Source organism: Dermacentor andersoni, chromosome 7 (assembly GCF_023375885.2).
Source record: "Dermacentor andersoni chromosome 7, qqDerAnde1_hic_scaffold, whole genome shotgun sequence".
Taxonomy (NCBI): Eukaryota; Metazoa; Arthropoda; class Arachnida; order Ixodida; family Ixodidae; genus Dermacentor; species Dermacentor andersoni.
Genome location: NC_092820.1, coordinates 88,307,270 through 88,323,814, shown reverse-complemented (window position 1 = coordinate 88,323,814; position 16,545 = coordinate 88,307,270). Strand labels below are relative to the sequence as shown.

Genomic DNA, 16,545 nt, shown 5'->3' with positions numbered 1-16,545 from the left:
ATCGCCGGAGACGAAAGATCTGATCAAGAAACGTCAATCTATGAAAGCATCTAACCCTACAGCTAGAATAGAACTGGCCGAACTTACCAACCTAATCAACAAGCGTAACGCAGCTGACATAAGGAAGTATAATATGGATAGAATTGAACATGCTCTCAGGAACGGAGGAAGCCTGCAAAAAGTGAAGAATAAACTAGAAATAGGCAAGAACCAGATGTATGCATTAAGAGACAAAGCCGGCAATATCATTACTAATATGGATGAGATAGTTCAAGTGGCTGAGGAGTTCTATAGAGATTTATACAGCAGCAGTGGCACCCACGACGATAATGGAAGAGAGGAATTTGAAATCCCACAAGTAACGCCGGAAGAAGTAAAGAAAGCCTTGGGAGTTATGCAAAGGGGGAAGGCAGCTGGTGGGGATCAGGTAACAGCAGATTTGTTGAAGGATGGTGGGCAGGTTGTTCCTGAAAAACTGGCCATCCTGTATACGCAATGCCCGATGACTTTGAGCGTACCGGAATCTTGGAAAAACGCTAGCATAATCGTAATCCATTAGAAAGCGGACGCCAAAGACTTGAAAAATTATAGACCGGTCAGCTTACTGTCCGTTGCCTACAAAGTATTTACTAAGGTAATCGCAAGTAGAATCAGGAACACCTTAGATTTCTGTCAACCAAAGGACCAGGCAGGATTCCGTAAAGGCTACTCATCAATAGACCATATTCACACTATCAATCAGGTGATAGAGAAATGTGCGGAATATCACCAACCCTTATATATAGTTTTCATTGATTACGAGAAAGCGTTTGATTCAGTCGAAAGCTCAGCAGTCATGAAGGCGCTACGGAATCAGGGTGTAGATGAGCCATATGTAAAGATACTGGAAGATATCTATAGCGGTTCCACAGCCACCGTAATCCTCCACAAAAAAAGCAACAACATCCCAATAAAGAAAGGCGTCAGACAGGGAGATACGATCTCTGCAATGCTATTCGTAGCGTGTTTACAGGAGGTATTCAGAGACCTAGATTGGAAAGAATTGGGGATAAGAGTTTATGAAGAATACCTTAGTAACTCGAGATTCACTGATGATATTGCCTTGCTTAGTAACTCAGGGCACCAAATGCATTACGTGCTCACTGACCTGGAGAGGGAGAAGGGTGGGTCTAAAAATTAATCTGCAGAAAACTAAAGTATTGTTTGACAATCTCGGAAGAGAACAGCAGTTTACGATAGGTATCGTGGCACTGCAAGTGGTAACGGAATACAGCTACTTAGGGCAGGTAGTTACTGCGGATCCGGATCACCAGACCGAAGTAATCAGAAGAATAAGAATGGACTGGGGTACATTTGGCAGGCATTCTCAGATCATGAAAAGCAGGTTGCCATTATCACTCAAGAAAAGCGTATAACAGCAGTGTCTTAGCAGTACTCACGTACGGGGCAGAAAGCTGGAGGCTTACGAAAAGTGTTCTACTGAAATTGAGGACGACGCAACGAGCTATGGAAAGAAGAATGATGGGTGTAACGTTAAGGGATAAGAAAAAAGCAGATTGTGTGAGGGACCAAACGCGAGGTCATGACATCTTTGTTGAAATCAAGAAAAAGAAATGGGCATTGGCAGGACATGTAATGAGGATTGAAGATAACCGATGGTCATTAAGGGTTACGGACTGGATTCCAAGGGAAGGGAAGTGTAGCAGGGGGCGCAGATAGTTAGGTGTGCGGATGAGCTTAGGAAGCTTGCAGGAAAACATGGCCACAATTAGTACATGACCGGGGCTGTTGGAGAAGTATGGGAGAGGCCTTTGCCCTGCAGTAGGCGTTACCAGGCTGATAATGATTATGAATTAAACCACAGGTATCTCCCTGGCCCTTCAAAACGAAAACACTACGAACTGATATCCCATTCTCTCGTCTCAGAATAGGAACGATATGACTCCCACAGATTTTCCTAACTGGTAATGAACCTCCATCTGGTGGTATATGTAGTGAGTGTCAGAGGCAAACGTTTGTAAGAAGCACTAGTCCATTAACAAACCCCCTTAAACGCCGTTGTCTGAAGGCGCTTGCCGTACAAACCTAGAACCACAGCCGCATTCTCTCGAGAGAGCACCTACTACGAACTTATTGGGCTTATAACATGTAACGCAACATCTTCAAGAAACCTAGGGCTATTTCAGTGCAAAACAAGGTTCTGGAACAAAAAACACTACTCTATGAAGACGCATGCGCTGCCGGTATACCAGAGAAAAGTGTTTCTTACTCTCAACATGTGACATCTGCTTCGAAGCACTCCAGGAGGACGTGGAGGATGGTCAGCCGTCAATAAAAGGAACCGAGGGCTTTCTACTGCTGCTATCACCTACTTTATTACGAAATACGTTTAAGTGAATCGTGATAACTTCGGAGTGCGGGAGGTGACTAACCTACTCGAGGAATACAGTATACTATGCAGTCGCCTAGCGAAGAAAATGCATTGCAGTTGTTTTCCTCTCCCTGCAATTCACATGTGCTCGTTTCATTATCGTAGTGATAATAATTAGCCCGTCGTGCGCCGAAGCCTGAATCCCACTTGCAGAGGCAGCCTGACAAAGAAAAATAAGGGATTATGGTAAAAAAACAATTCTATTACATCGATACAATATAAAAAAGTGGCGGTGCACTGGGTACACGTTAAAAATAACCACAGCTGGTCAAAATGTATCAGCAGTTCCCCACTACGATATGCCTCATAATCAGACCACGGCGTGGCACGTAAAATTATAGAAGTTTGAAGAAAATACCATTACGATTACACAGTCAAGGAATAATATATTCCAGCGGGTACGTATATATATTTTTCGGGTGCCCATGTTGTTTTGCGGCGAATCTATGTTAAAGTTATCCCTGAGGGCGATGAGAGCTACTGTGTATCGAAAGTTTCCTTTATGTTATCGGTAATTTCATCTGTTTCCACGTTCACACCTAGTCTTGTGTTATCAGATTGTGTGCGCAACGCATATAGTGTTGTACATTCAACTTACGCAAGCTCCAGTGACTACGCTGCAATGCTCTTTTACCCAGGTATAAATTGCGAAAGCGTCTAATCCGCAGATGATATTTCGATGGCCGATGCATGTGTTCATTACTGGGGCTCTGCCCATGTGCAGCTTGTTCTTGTAGACAAAAATTCGCCCAATAAAGAGTTAGTCTTCGTATTCGTCATTGTGCTACGGTTGGGCACTTCACCGTTACGACAAGGGGACAAGTAGAGGTGGGTCTGCGTTTAAGCACCAGACGTCCGCGTCAAGCCACGAACCAAGCCCAAAGCGTGAAAATAACGCCAGCGTCACCATTGACCTTCGCGTTATCCTCAGATTACAAACAGTGTCTCTGGAACACGGATCACTACCAGAAAAGATGAACAAAATCAAGACTACTACTACGATGCTAGCTCCGGTATCAACTACACAGATTGTCCTTCAGCAGCCAAGGGAACCTCCTATTTTCTATGCATCTTTGTCCAATGACCTTGAAACCTGGTCGACACGTACGAAAGGACATTGATGGTTAAGTACCGAAACGCGAAGGCAAGCTCCATCATGTGTACTTCTACTTCAACGACGCCGTTAGGGCCTAGTTCTAACATCAGGACAATATTGCATTTTGCTGGTCAAGTTTTATTGAAGCTTGCTAAAATGGTAACAATAAAGTGCAATTTGAATAGCGTATTTCTGCATTTCAGTATTTTATCGAATGTGGATATCTGAGTGGGGTGTTTAAGTGATCAAGAGGACTTTCTAGTTTTTTTTAACCATTCGAGTTTACGTTTAACGTGAAATATTTCGCACGTACTCCAGGACTTATGATTTTGTCAGTTCTTGTGCTGTGGGCACGAACTTATCGATACAATGCACGACAAGTGTTTCAAATTGTAACCATAACTTATCTATGGTTGAACATTGACAAAAACAAAGATCAGAAAAATATTTAAATTTGTCCGTGGTATATGTCATGACTGCTGCGTCGTCTGCTCTGTTGAATGCAAGAAAACTTTTTACTATGCCATGATGCCAGATGAGGCCAGACAGCTGCAATGGGTATAGGACTGATTTATCACGGGATATAAATAGCCAGACAAGGGAAGAAGAAATCATGATCGCCAGACAAACACTAGAGTCTGTGACGGAGTATGTTTACCTAGGTCAAAAATCATAGGGAACCCTGACCATGAGACGGAAATTCATAAAACAATAAAATTGGTTGGATTGCATACGGGAGACATTGTCAGCTTCTGACTGCAAGCTTGCTATTTTCATTGAAAAGAAAGGTGTAAAATCAGTGCATTTTACCAGTTATGACGTATGCGGCAGAGACTTGGAGACTCACAAAGAAGCTCGAGAACAAGTTAAGGACCGCGCAGAGCGATGGTACGAAGCTTGTTGGGCACAACCTTAAGAGACAGGAAGAGAGCGGATTGAAACAGAGAGTCAACGGGTATACCCGATATTCTGATTGACATTAGGAGAAAAAATGGAGCTGGGCAGATCAAGTAAGGCTTCCGTTAGATAGCCGTTGGACGATTACATTTACAGAATGGATACTAAGAGAAGGAAAATGCAGTAGAGGACGGCAGAATACAAGGTGGAGCGAAAAAATTAGAAATTTGCGGGCGCTAGTTGGAATCGGCTGGCGCCGGACACAGGTAATTGGAGCTCGCAGGGAGAGGCCCTCTTCCTCGGGTGTACATCAAACAGGCTGATGATGATGCCGTCAAAGATTGTGGTGAGTATCTGAAACGGTTACTAACAAGCAGTACGCCCAAAATAAAGCTCGATGCGCCCTGAACAGGGGTAGGGATACATTCTAGTTGCATGAGACTAAACCAAAAAAGCATATCTGAAATGACGCCATTCGCAGAAACTCGCACTTTCATGGACGATCAATGCATCCCGGTCAGATTAAGATAACACGCATGACAATCATGCCAGTGATAATCATGACAATCATAGTTTGTATGTCACGTGGTCGAGCATACAAACTAGAAGGAGTTTCTGTTACGTTATTCAGCGGCAGGTGGTCTGTAGACAGCGCCAACAAATACACAACTTTGTAGATGTACTTTCCACCACAGTGCCTCAATTTCTGGGCTTTGCGGCATATCATAGCAGTGCAGTTCTTTCTTGAAAGGCAGTGCGGTGACCTCGCATCTGAATTAGTTCCCTATCTCTAATCACAATAACATAAACAGTCGGCAAGACATCGTGGTCTAAGATGCCTCGCTAAAGTCATGTTTCAATCATACCAACAACGTTTAGCTTCAAATGCCAAAAAAAAACTCGAAGTGATACATTTTATTTGCAAGGCTTCGAGTGTTCAAATTCAGCAAGGTTGCTTCACTTGACTTCAAATGACTCGCTTCTTTAATTGAACGAAAAAACCAGTCAAAAACACAAACTCCTTTGTGTCTTTTACTGTTTTTTTTTGTTCAAGTATGTACCAACTGGCCAAGATTTCAACCCTTCGCTTCTTTAAGCGTCCTTCCTTTTCGTTATTTTTTTTACTTCAGCCATATCTTCACGGTCACCGTTCGAAGCAAAAATGCGCTCATGTATACGATATGTATAGCAGGTTAGGGTGCCCTTTTCATGCTTGTCCTATTTTTCCTTTTCTCCTTCAGCTTGTGTATAATTTCCCTAATATTGCGAGAACGAACTGTAACACAGCAACCTAACCCCTTAAGCATGGCACAATCTTTAAGGACTGTAACATTGTCTGGATAGTTGAGCAGTTTCAGAATTATGAGCCACACCTTAGAATTGTTCGTTTGTTTTGTTTAAAACGCTGATGAATTCTTTCGACTCCCTTAGTTTTCCAATTTACCATTTGTTAAAAAAAATTCTGTCCTAATTCCTCGATTAACCACTGCAACAAGCTTCAGCTTTATGTTATAACGTCAAGGGTAGGGCCAGGATTCAATTTAACATCTCCGCTCAAAAGTAAAACAAGAGAAAGCAAGCAATCCGCTTGCAGGAGCCTTCACGAAGCGACCAATTTTTACTAACATTCGCCATGATTCGCAGCAGATTTTTCAAGAGCTTCACGAACGTCAAAGTGAAGAGAGAGCCGAATGAGTTCTTGACACATGCGTACTTTTCCCAAATGGGGCTTTAGGATCTTCGCATAGGAAATGGCTCGTCTGTTCTACCATGTGGCCCTTGACATGACCGAGGAAAGAACGTACGTTTTTAGATTTGCGATATTAGGCAGCAACATTTGGCGGAATGGTACGGAACTTGCGACAAAAAATTGAGGGAGTTTCTTCCTGAAGCCACGCACATTGAAGAGACACTAAAATTAGGGAGCAAGGAATTTTTTCATGGTGAGCCTATATCAAACTACGCCGCAGTCCAAGTACTAGGTTCTGATAAATTGCAAGTAACCATCAAGGCAGTCGTACGTGAAGCATTGCATATGGTGTTCCCTTCATCTCGTCGTCAACTATCCTATCTCATTCCACAAAACAACGCTAGATGAAACAACAGCACAACAAACTAATCAAAGACAGTAGTATTGGGAATTTCTATGCTTTGGCAATGCTTCAGAGCCAAGCAGAACTTCACAGCACCCTTTGGTGTTTATTTAAGTCAGAAAAAAGAAATTCATAAGATAAAACCCAGAAATTGCTTATAGAGGGTGAAGCCTTGTACATGAATTATACAAGTCATAGTTCACGTCTAGAGGAGCCGGTAAAGTTTACTTGTTGAACATAGTCCTTGTCCTCCTCGTAATATAAGTACTAATAAAATACATGTCATTCTAATTGAAAATGCCCTCACGTCAGACCTAACAATTTGGAAGATATAACCTAATACATGTTTCGCTTGTTTGTGACAATATTCGCCTTGCGTTGCGTTCTATGTTTTTTTTTCTTTAGAAATGACTCGGGACAGATATGCCAGTACTTTAGATCTAGGAGGAAAGAAATCGCGGCACTAGATCAGATGTTGCATGTGGACTTACGAGGTTCGTAGCATTTGATGACTGATGACGTTTTATTTATATATATTAAGGAACGTATCAATCAGGTACTTCAAGAACGTCCATTTTGAGTTAAAGTTTCTGCATTTCTAATGATACTACCTAAAATTTTTTATTGTATCTAATTGAACAGCAGTGTAATAAAAAGAAGCCTTTTCAAATGACAAAGTTTTATATAAGATTGACTATTGGGCCTCACCAGAGGCATATATTTTCAAATAAATTTGATTGTGAGCTTACGTGAGCGTTTCGTAACCGCTGCTTCAATAACCTGAATTAAAGAAAAAAAAATACTGAATTTTCTGTAGTCGTAATGAGTTTCATGCGGCATCCAGGTGTTATAATTTCGGGAAGGAGCTTCGGATGAACATTTTGGCTGAATTAGTTGAGAAGGGTTTCAGTAAGCGGTGGGCGATGGGCTAGTGTCTGTGTTTTATTGCAGCAAGGACAAGCATAAGGGGCGCAAAAGTAAATTCCTTAAAACACAAAACATCCATTTTGTGCGCAATATATGGGAATACTGAAAAAACCACATATTTTCTTTTTACACTGCGCAAATAGCAACCTTCTGGTGCCATAACGCCAAGCAAAATCGCAATAGCAATGGTGATGGGCAGACATCGGTGTATCAACAGATGTTTTTTGCCCTATGACGAACGATGTCTAAATTTGTGTGCTAACGTAAGACAAACGCTAGGCATTACTTTTTCGTAATATGAGTGCGTGTTTTATGGTGTCGAAAGTATATTGGGTGATTTTCTCTGAATTTGTATTATCTGGTACTGATGGCAAAGTTGTCATTCATTGTAGAGGTGTCGTCACCTCATACAAATCAATTTATTCAATAAAACACGACGATTCCGTTAACTTTTACTCTTATACAACCGTGGAATACAGTAGCTATATGAGTTACTCAAGAGTATACAAAATTTTAGATAACTTTCTCGTACAAATTAGATAAGTTAGGTGATACATATTGGCGACCTTCATTTACTACCGTTTTTTGCAGCCCCTGATTGTTTGTCCGAATTAAGCAATAAGGTTGCAGTGACGAGCACGAATTATGAACAATACGATAAACGTGGACTGCATATGCTTATACAAGACACCAATATGCGGAAGCCCTTCGTCACGTTGTTGTACTACTAATATCTGAAAATTTTCCGCGGTGTGTAAGGTTATTATGGACATTTGGAACTGAAATATATTTAGGGAAATACATTGAGTTAAAAGGGCGCTACTAAGTCTAATTGGTGACTGTTTATAGTTTTTTTCCTATCGCTATGTAAAAACTGAAAAGTCGAAAGGATGTGTTGTCATCGCTGGTCATGAAAACTGCATGTATGCAGGAACTTGTGCGTGCATGTGCGTGCGCAGAGCGGTATCGCGCAACGTTCGAGTACTGAGTAGAGGAGGATGCAGTCGCGTGAGATGTTTGGCAACCGCCAGAAGTCAGTCTCGAGACGCAGCAAAAAACACGCCATCGAGAAGCCGCAGGCTTTCTAGAAGAGTGTAGTCCGAATTTTCCGAACAGCACTGATTATTGGTCAATGGCAGACGACCGGGAGAAAATCAGCTCCTGCACCACCTTTCCCCCAGGCGTTTTCAGCAACTACCCTTATCCTAAGGTGAGAGCATGCGATAAGAATCGGGAAACTTCCAGCACTGACGCGGGACCGCTGAAAGTGGCATTGAGGAGGAGAGAGGATCTGGGACTCATAAAAGACGAGGTAAATTTTACTCTCACTCTGTATTTAGACGCTTAGTCTTGTTTATCCAAGTAAATAAATATAAGAAGTGCCCTTCTTTTATAACCTCTGAACTGTCGGCGTCGTCTTTTCAACTGTCACCTCAGAGAAAGGCATGAACGGGCATCACCACTCGTTTCACGATCGGGAGTGTACGGATAGAGAACAGGGTATTCGTTCGTCCGAGCTTTCCGCCCCCGCCTTTTAAGCTTTTCTCTTTTGACATTGTGAAAAAAGATAGTATATTGTAATGTTCTTTTAATATGGATTACACAGAGTTAGAGGGGTTCAAAGCGTTTTAAAGACTGGTTGACTTCCCTACCACCATCATAAATGTCCCACGAAGTGAACAAATAAATGTTTTGTACTGTATTTGGTCACGCACGAATCACGCAAATCACGCAGGAATTTTGGCATTCGCTGTCGATATTGTTCATATTATGTTAAAAACATCAGTGATCACTATTAAACAGCATTCCCTGAAATACGCAGTACCATACCGTATCAACAGTCCAGGATGGTCAAAGCCATTTAACACTATTGTGAAACCATCACAGCCAGAAAGGTATAGAATCAGCATGCATATTTAGGAAGAACACACTTACCACTAGGATATTCGCATGTATCGGTCCGTTTGTCGCATCCTGTAATATAACGAATGCAGATTAGGATTCTACAGAAATATACCCATCTGCTTTTAAATTAAACATTATTTATATAAATTCTGCAAATCCTTGCATAGCATAATTGCCTGTGTCAGTTTGCTATTGTAAGGCGCGGCGCTCTGTTGAGATTTTACTGACACTCAATGTTATTTGATACAAAAAACTCAAGGACCTATTCTTACTTTTAAAAGTTGATTTATGATTGCACAGTAAAAAACACTATGAAAGATATCCTAGCTTCATTTTAAGTGAATCTAGCACAGGAGAACCTTGTTCTAAGCAAGAATGTCGTTCCTCTTGCAAATAAAAATCAGGCACAATGCAGTACCCGATGAATGGATGAATGTGAATATTAGCGCAATTATCATTGAAACACTGTAGCGATACGCCGTTTTGCCAACGCCAAAATGCGTCGTGCGCGAGGCCCGTTTGCAGTCACAGTGTTTGTTGCGCTTCCGTCTAGACACGCCGTGTCATCTAGCAGCAGGGCCGCGAAGTCGGTGTGAAATTCTAGAGCGAATATAAACTCCAAGAATGTTATCTTAATAATGTGACGCGGCTACTATTAGGCCAAGGTTGTTAAATAGTTGATCTCGAACACGGTTTTCTCAACGCAGCCATAAAGCTCTACCCATTGTACCATGAACTACCAAGCGGCCGAATTTGGCGTATAATAGTTTAGGCCAGGACAAACAGAAAACAAATCGACACATTTCACTGACTGGATGAAGTTCGCAAGGTTTAGCGATCGCATTAAAACGCAAATGCGAAAGAAGCAGCCAGGCAGAAAAAAAGAAATTAAAAAGTTGTGTGCGCCAACTGTCGTTACCTCCTCTCTCACATGTCTGGGGCACTTTTCAAGCGAACCATCATAAGATAGCGCACAACGGGGCGGCACAACAGAAACGAATAACAAAGGAACAAGAAAGCGATGGCGCAGCAAACTAACAGCTGATTGCGTTGAAACCGGACCCAAAGTTATATATATATATATATATATATATATATATATATATATATATATATATATATATATATATATATATATATATATATATCCGCAAGCTTCGCAGATGGCACGTTACAAGGAAAAGTAGACTTCAACTATCAGGAAGTGATTGAACCAAGCGCTAAAAGAATTTCATTTTTGAATTATACAGTGCATTCGAAGTTTGGCTTACACACTCTTGAGCTGCTTTTCTCATAAACAGAGCGTCTACCGTTTCATAAGCGGTTTCTCGCCTACTCTTCCCTAGGATATTTACTATACGGAAACGTGGTTCTCAACTGGGACACGTACTGCAATGATAAGAAAGATACATATTCTCCATTTTAGCTATGTTTGCTCCCTGCTCCCGGAGTCGGTCATTGATGCAGCTCCCCGTCTGGCCGATGTATGCTTTTCCGCAAGAAAGGGGGATCTCGCGCATGACGTTGTTGGCACACTCGACAAGCTGTTTTTCACACTTCTTTTTATAGACCACATATTAGTCAGCACAAGTTATGCGGAAAAGTATACATCGGCCAGACGGGGCGCGATGCATCATTGACCGACTCGGGGAGCATGCACAAAATCTAGCTAATCAGGAAAATACACTTCTTGCTTATCATTGCAGTAGCTCTTAGACTTGTGAACCATGTTTCGGTAGCGTGAAAATCCTAGGCAAGAGCTAGCGAAAAAGCGCTCGTGAAATTTTAGAGGCATTTTTTTATTAGGGAAGCAGGTGAGGATTGTGTGCGAAAGTTCGATTGCACTGTACAATGCCGAAATGAAATTCCTTTCGCGCCTGCTTTATTCACTTCCTCTTTGACGAGCTCCATTTTTCCTTGTAACGATACCTCTTCGCAGCTTGAGGGTATATATACCTGTTAACCTGACTTCATTAAAAGCAGTAGGTAGTTTGCGCCTGTGTTCGTCTTCCTTTCTGTTGTGCCGTCTCGTCGCGCGCTATTTCAAGATGGCTCTCATTTCAAAATACAAACTAGTCCTGCATTGAACTCCTTTAAATTGGTGCACCCTGTGTACGCTCCCAAACATTTCGCGTAAACTTACTGGGATCCTGCCTTGGTACTTTGGGTTCACCTGGTCGTTGCTTTTAGCCGCCTGTAGCCCTCCGATTACTATGCGATTCGAGTTCCTCGGGCACCTCACTCGTTTTTCGCCACGACAACCGTTTCAAGTTTTCCACTCCAGCTTGCGTAAAATGGATGTAAACAACATTGGTCATTGGAGAAGTAAAACTGAGCATGTGCCACTGGGTATGTACTCGAACAGGCAACTTGGGTCGTTGGGTAGGAGCAACTGGGCATGTAACCATATGAATTTGAATATGGGCAATCTCACAGAAGCGTATCTGCCGCTTGATAGGTGGTCGGATACACTACACGAATAGGCAAAAAGCAAGGAATGTGATACCTAAATATTTAGAAATTCAGCGACAGGGTTGTGGCAAATTTGGTTTCAAAAGAAGGCTGGAGTAGAGAAGAGAACAGTATAGGAGCAGAGCACGCATTGATTGAGGTTCATTTAGTAGGGCCGAAGGGACTAGGACGTTGATGAACCAAAATTTGATAATTGGGAGACATAGAAGGCGAAAATTTGTGAGTACTGTGTGGTGCAACAATGCTTTACTGCTAATGGCAATAATGTCGACACTCGTCGTGACATGCATTCATCTGCAATATACAGGTTAGGTCATAGTTTGACTTCACTTCAAACCCTTTTTTTTTCTATCCAAATCAAAAAGGGGGCTTGGAGGTGGAATAACACACGTGCTGTACACGCTATATGGAGGGGTAAGGTGCGCCGGAAAGTCTGGCCAATGTTTTTTTAAGAAGACGTATCTACGTTAAAGGCTGCCTCGTCATTCTCGGCAGGTTAATTTTAAAGGCTGCTGGATTGCCGTCACGTGCGGTAGTTTTCAGCGGCGGCTGGGTGTAACGCCAGAGGCTGAAAAGAAAATGATCGCTCCCGTTTGACATCTCTAAGCGTAGTTGTACGACGAGGGGAGGAGAGCGGGAGAGTGGGTGAGACAGTAGAAAAAAAGAAAGGAAAAAATTAAGAATGAAAGAAAGAAAGAAAGGAGGAAAGAGAAGAAGCTAGGATGGTGGCGTGTTGGGGGAGGGCAATGTTTGGGAGCCTTCAGGGGTGTGGTAGGCGGCTTACGTTTCTGATTTGATTAGAGTCAGTCAGCCAGCCAGTGTGCGATTAACAAAGAAATGTGTTAAAAGAATACCCAGTAGTGCAGCAGCAAAGCGTCTGGTACATGTGTAGATGGTAAGATGGTGACACGTAGTCTGGGTGCAACCGATAGGGCTCTAGGAAGGCAGGAGATTTGTCCTTCAAGGTAAGTTAGCCGCAGTAGTTTGGCACAGGCGTCGTCGCGGTATTGTAAAGGGGCGGCGTGATGCTCTGTGGCGAGGCACCTAAAAAGGTATTCGCACGTCTGGGAGATCGGCATATGTCGGTGTGGATTTCAAAAAAAAAACACAAGAAAGGTAAATGACAGACGCAAAGAATATAAGCCGGAAGAAGACACCGGAGGATGACAGCAGAACACACGGCAGGTGAGATTAAAACTCGATTTAGCTAACGGCATAACGTCTTTTGTGCCGGTCTCAATGATATGAGAGTTTCAGGTTCACGTTCCAGCTTTCAACAACTGTAAGTTGCCAAGTCCCAAAACAATACCCGCTGGGTGTAGGTATTTAAACGTATGTACGAGTATGAAACTGTATATTTCATCTCGCGAGGTGAATGGAAATTTGTAGTATGCAGAGCCTTGCTTTATCTAATACACGAGCATGTTCATTGATGTGGCTGCCTACTACCTTAAATAAATTGTGGTTTGTATCTGCGCGATGGCCGTTAAATCTTTATAATTTTTTTTGTCAAGTCTCACCTATGTATTGTCTCTTACAAGCTGCCCACTCTAAAGGGTAGACTACGTTGGTAGATGTGAAGGTGAAAATTGATGTTGCCTTGTGAAGTAAATGCGACGCTGTACGTTTCACTTTAGTAGCAGATTGAATATGTTTGCACGAAAAGCAACTGGATCGGCCACAGAGATCGGATGACGACTTCGTCTTTATCGTTAGTTCGACATGTTTAAGAATGTTCTTGAACTTTTTGTCGCGTCTGTAGGCTAAAGGGCGCGGGTCAAGAGAGATCCTAATAATTGTCTGGTTGCTGGAGAGAACTGAATATTATTTAGTAAGGTGTTTGTTTACGTTTGGGAGTGCGTTTGGAAAATTAGTGGTAAGAAGAGGCACTGTTGTTCTTCTGATCGTAGGGTTGAATTTGAAGACATCGGCTCACTTAACCTTCGTTGCACCAGTGTAAGCTTCTTGAAGGGCAGCGTTTTGGCGATTCCTATTTGATACGGTTTCGTTAGGGTGATCCAGGCTATCTATGTAGTCATGGTTTACAACACAAATGTCACCAAAACGTGGGCTTGACCTTTCATGATGTCTTGTTTGCAATGCCAGGGATGGCGGCTTGTATTTTCTAGGCACTCGTCTTCATCAAGAGGTTTGCAATACAGTACTCTCTTTACAGTCCCACTGTGGATATACATTGTTGTGTCAAGAAAATTTATTCTCTCAGTTTAATGTCCTGGCTTCAATTTTCTTGTCCGGTGAAAACAATTTTGGAAAGTTACAAACTCATCTAGATGGTCCTGACCATGTTCCCCCATTATTAATATGTCGTCTGTGTATCTTAAGTATGTGTGGGGCTTGCGTGTGCACCGATAGGGGAAATATGTTTCTAGAATTCCATAATATGTTCGCGTAGGATAGCGCAAAAGATGTATCCAAGCTTGTCCCATGTATTTGTAGGTAGTAATTCGCCTCAAATTCCAATTAGATATGTGTTTGAACTAATTTAACAAAGGCAAGTGGACTTCAGCAGAGTGTTGTACAGTGTGCTTGGACAGCATTTATTTTCTATCGGGGATTGTAATCTTGGTGTGAAGGCTCATGACGTCTAGTGTTGCGAAAATTATATTTTGTGGTCGTGTGCCTTTGGTCTAATGCCCCACAAATTTCTCAGTAGGTGAGGAGTATCTTCTAAATATGACGAAATTGCATTGGGGAAGTCACGAACGAAGTGCTTGATAAATGTGGAGAGCCTCTCTGTCGGGGTGTTGTTGCTTGATATTAGCGGACGAGCGGTAATATTAGCTAAGTATGGTTCAGTTAATGGAATTTTAATAATTTCTCAAAGGAGGAAGAAACACCCTGCAGTGTTATTGCTTGGTTTGAGAAATTTGAATTCTACGGGTGTTATCAATTCATTAGTCAAGGTGAGATTTCAGCCTTTTGGTATTTGTCAGCGTGTATGTTAGTGCCAGATCATCGTCAAGCTTACGGTAATGTCCAGGGTTGCTTAGGTTTATGCAGACGTCTTGCTTGTACTTAACTATTGTCCAAATAATTTTACTGCCACGCTTATTTACTTCCTTAACGACAATGTCGTTCGGGCAACTAAGATTCGGAGTGACAGGCCTCTTTGAGAGAGTTGTATTTTTAGGTTGCTTTGCCGTCTTAGATTGATTTACGATTTATTTAATGCCACTTTTACATACTGGTTGCGTTCTACGATTTGTTCTAAACCAGGAGGCCAAGTTGCCTGAGCTCTAATTGGTGTCGTCCCAAGGTATGCTGCATTGCTGTTATAAAAATGTATGATGTGCATTCACCGGAAAAATTATGAGAGGCCCTTGTGAATGTTGAATCTATTTATTGTATTATTCATGGGACAAAAGTTTAGGCACTGGATAAGTACGCCGATTGCTCCCATACTCAGTGTTTTTTTTTCAATTTGGCGTCCGATTTCGGCGTCCGATAGTATCAAACAACAACACCTTGACAGAGAGTCTCACCACATTTCTTAACCACTTCCTCAAGAAAAACGATATGCGGTTGCTGAAAAAGGGACGATTCCGGTCATCCACTCACAGGTATATTTCACTGCGCTAGCCTACAGATTCACAGTATATTTTTCAAAACTTAGTTCTATAATTATTCTGTCTTATATATTTTGTGAGAAAGTCCATATTTTTTACCGCACGTCAAAGTTCCCTCTTGCGACCCATTCTGCAGCCCTTCTCTCAGCCAGAGAACTATGTGTGACTTTTTATTTACTTTTCTAGGACACGATTGCACCTTCTACGAAACACCAATTTTGATGAGGCCAATCATGCAGACTGGAAACATGGTATCGTGAGTAAGGCTAAGATACGCATCACGGAATAATTTTGGTTCAGTATTTCTGGCCGCAAGAAAAGAGTAAGAAAGGCAATTCTTACCGGCTGTATCGCGTCTAGCTTTCACGTCTTTGAGGGCGCACGTTCCGTGAACAAAGATAAAAATAATCGGCAGCAGCATGATCAGAAGCATATTCGTAGAAGACATTGCTTTGGCAAATGTTCCTCCGTGAGTTAGCGCAGATCAAGAAGCACATCCTTTATATTTGCTCCTCAATTCTGACGACTCTCAGCTGAAAAGGCGATGGACCAATCACGGGCCTTCCTGAGTTGTATTCTTTGATACGTCAGAACGAACTGCTTTTACATGTGTCAATTCAAACCCTTTAGCGCTTGCTTCATATTCTAAATATAGAAGCGCGTGATGTCGGTCGCATTTGTAATTTTTGCATATGCAACACGTTGTGTGGTTTTATGTGTTTATGTATGTGCCAATGCGTAAGCTGTCAGATTCTTTTTTGAAATATGGCCGGGCTATGAGCGATATTTATTCGTAAGTAAATGCAATTTCTTTGTTACAATATTTTTATCTGCGAATTTTAGGCAAATCAGTATTTTCGCGCTGACAACATGGAAGCCTGAAAACTTTGATCTGCATTGCAATATTAAGGAAAACTAAAATGAATGTGCATCTGGAAACTTGAACATTGATCAGTCAAAGATGAAAACAATTTGGTTAGAAAGACACGCTAAAACAGGCCATAAACAGGGAATCCCCTCTTATTCGACAGCTGCACTTTGCGCTAAATTACAATTTCTTCGAGGAAAATAAGCTCTTACCATTGTCTACTTTTCTAACCAAATCATTCCTTGATTCCAACAAGTCGCTACTAATGA

At 41.9% G+C, this 16,545-nt stretch overlaps 1 long non-coding RNA gene across 1 annotated transcript; it reads right to left on the bottom strand.

Annotated features, from left to right (window-relative positions):
* Positions 1–2,364: 2,364 nt before the first annotated feature.
* On the bottom strand, positions 2,365–15,859 carry LOC140219292 (uncharacterized). Its single transcript, XR_011895452.1, has 3 exons — positions 15,751–15,859; positions 9,380–9,418; positions 2,365–2,591 (listed from the first exon to the last, which is right to left on the bottom strand). It is a non-coding gene; the product is annotated as an uncharacterized lncRNA (long non-coding RNA).
* Between the last annotated feature and the right edge of the window lie 686 nt (positions 15,860–16,545).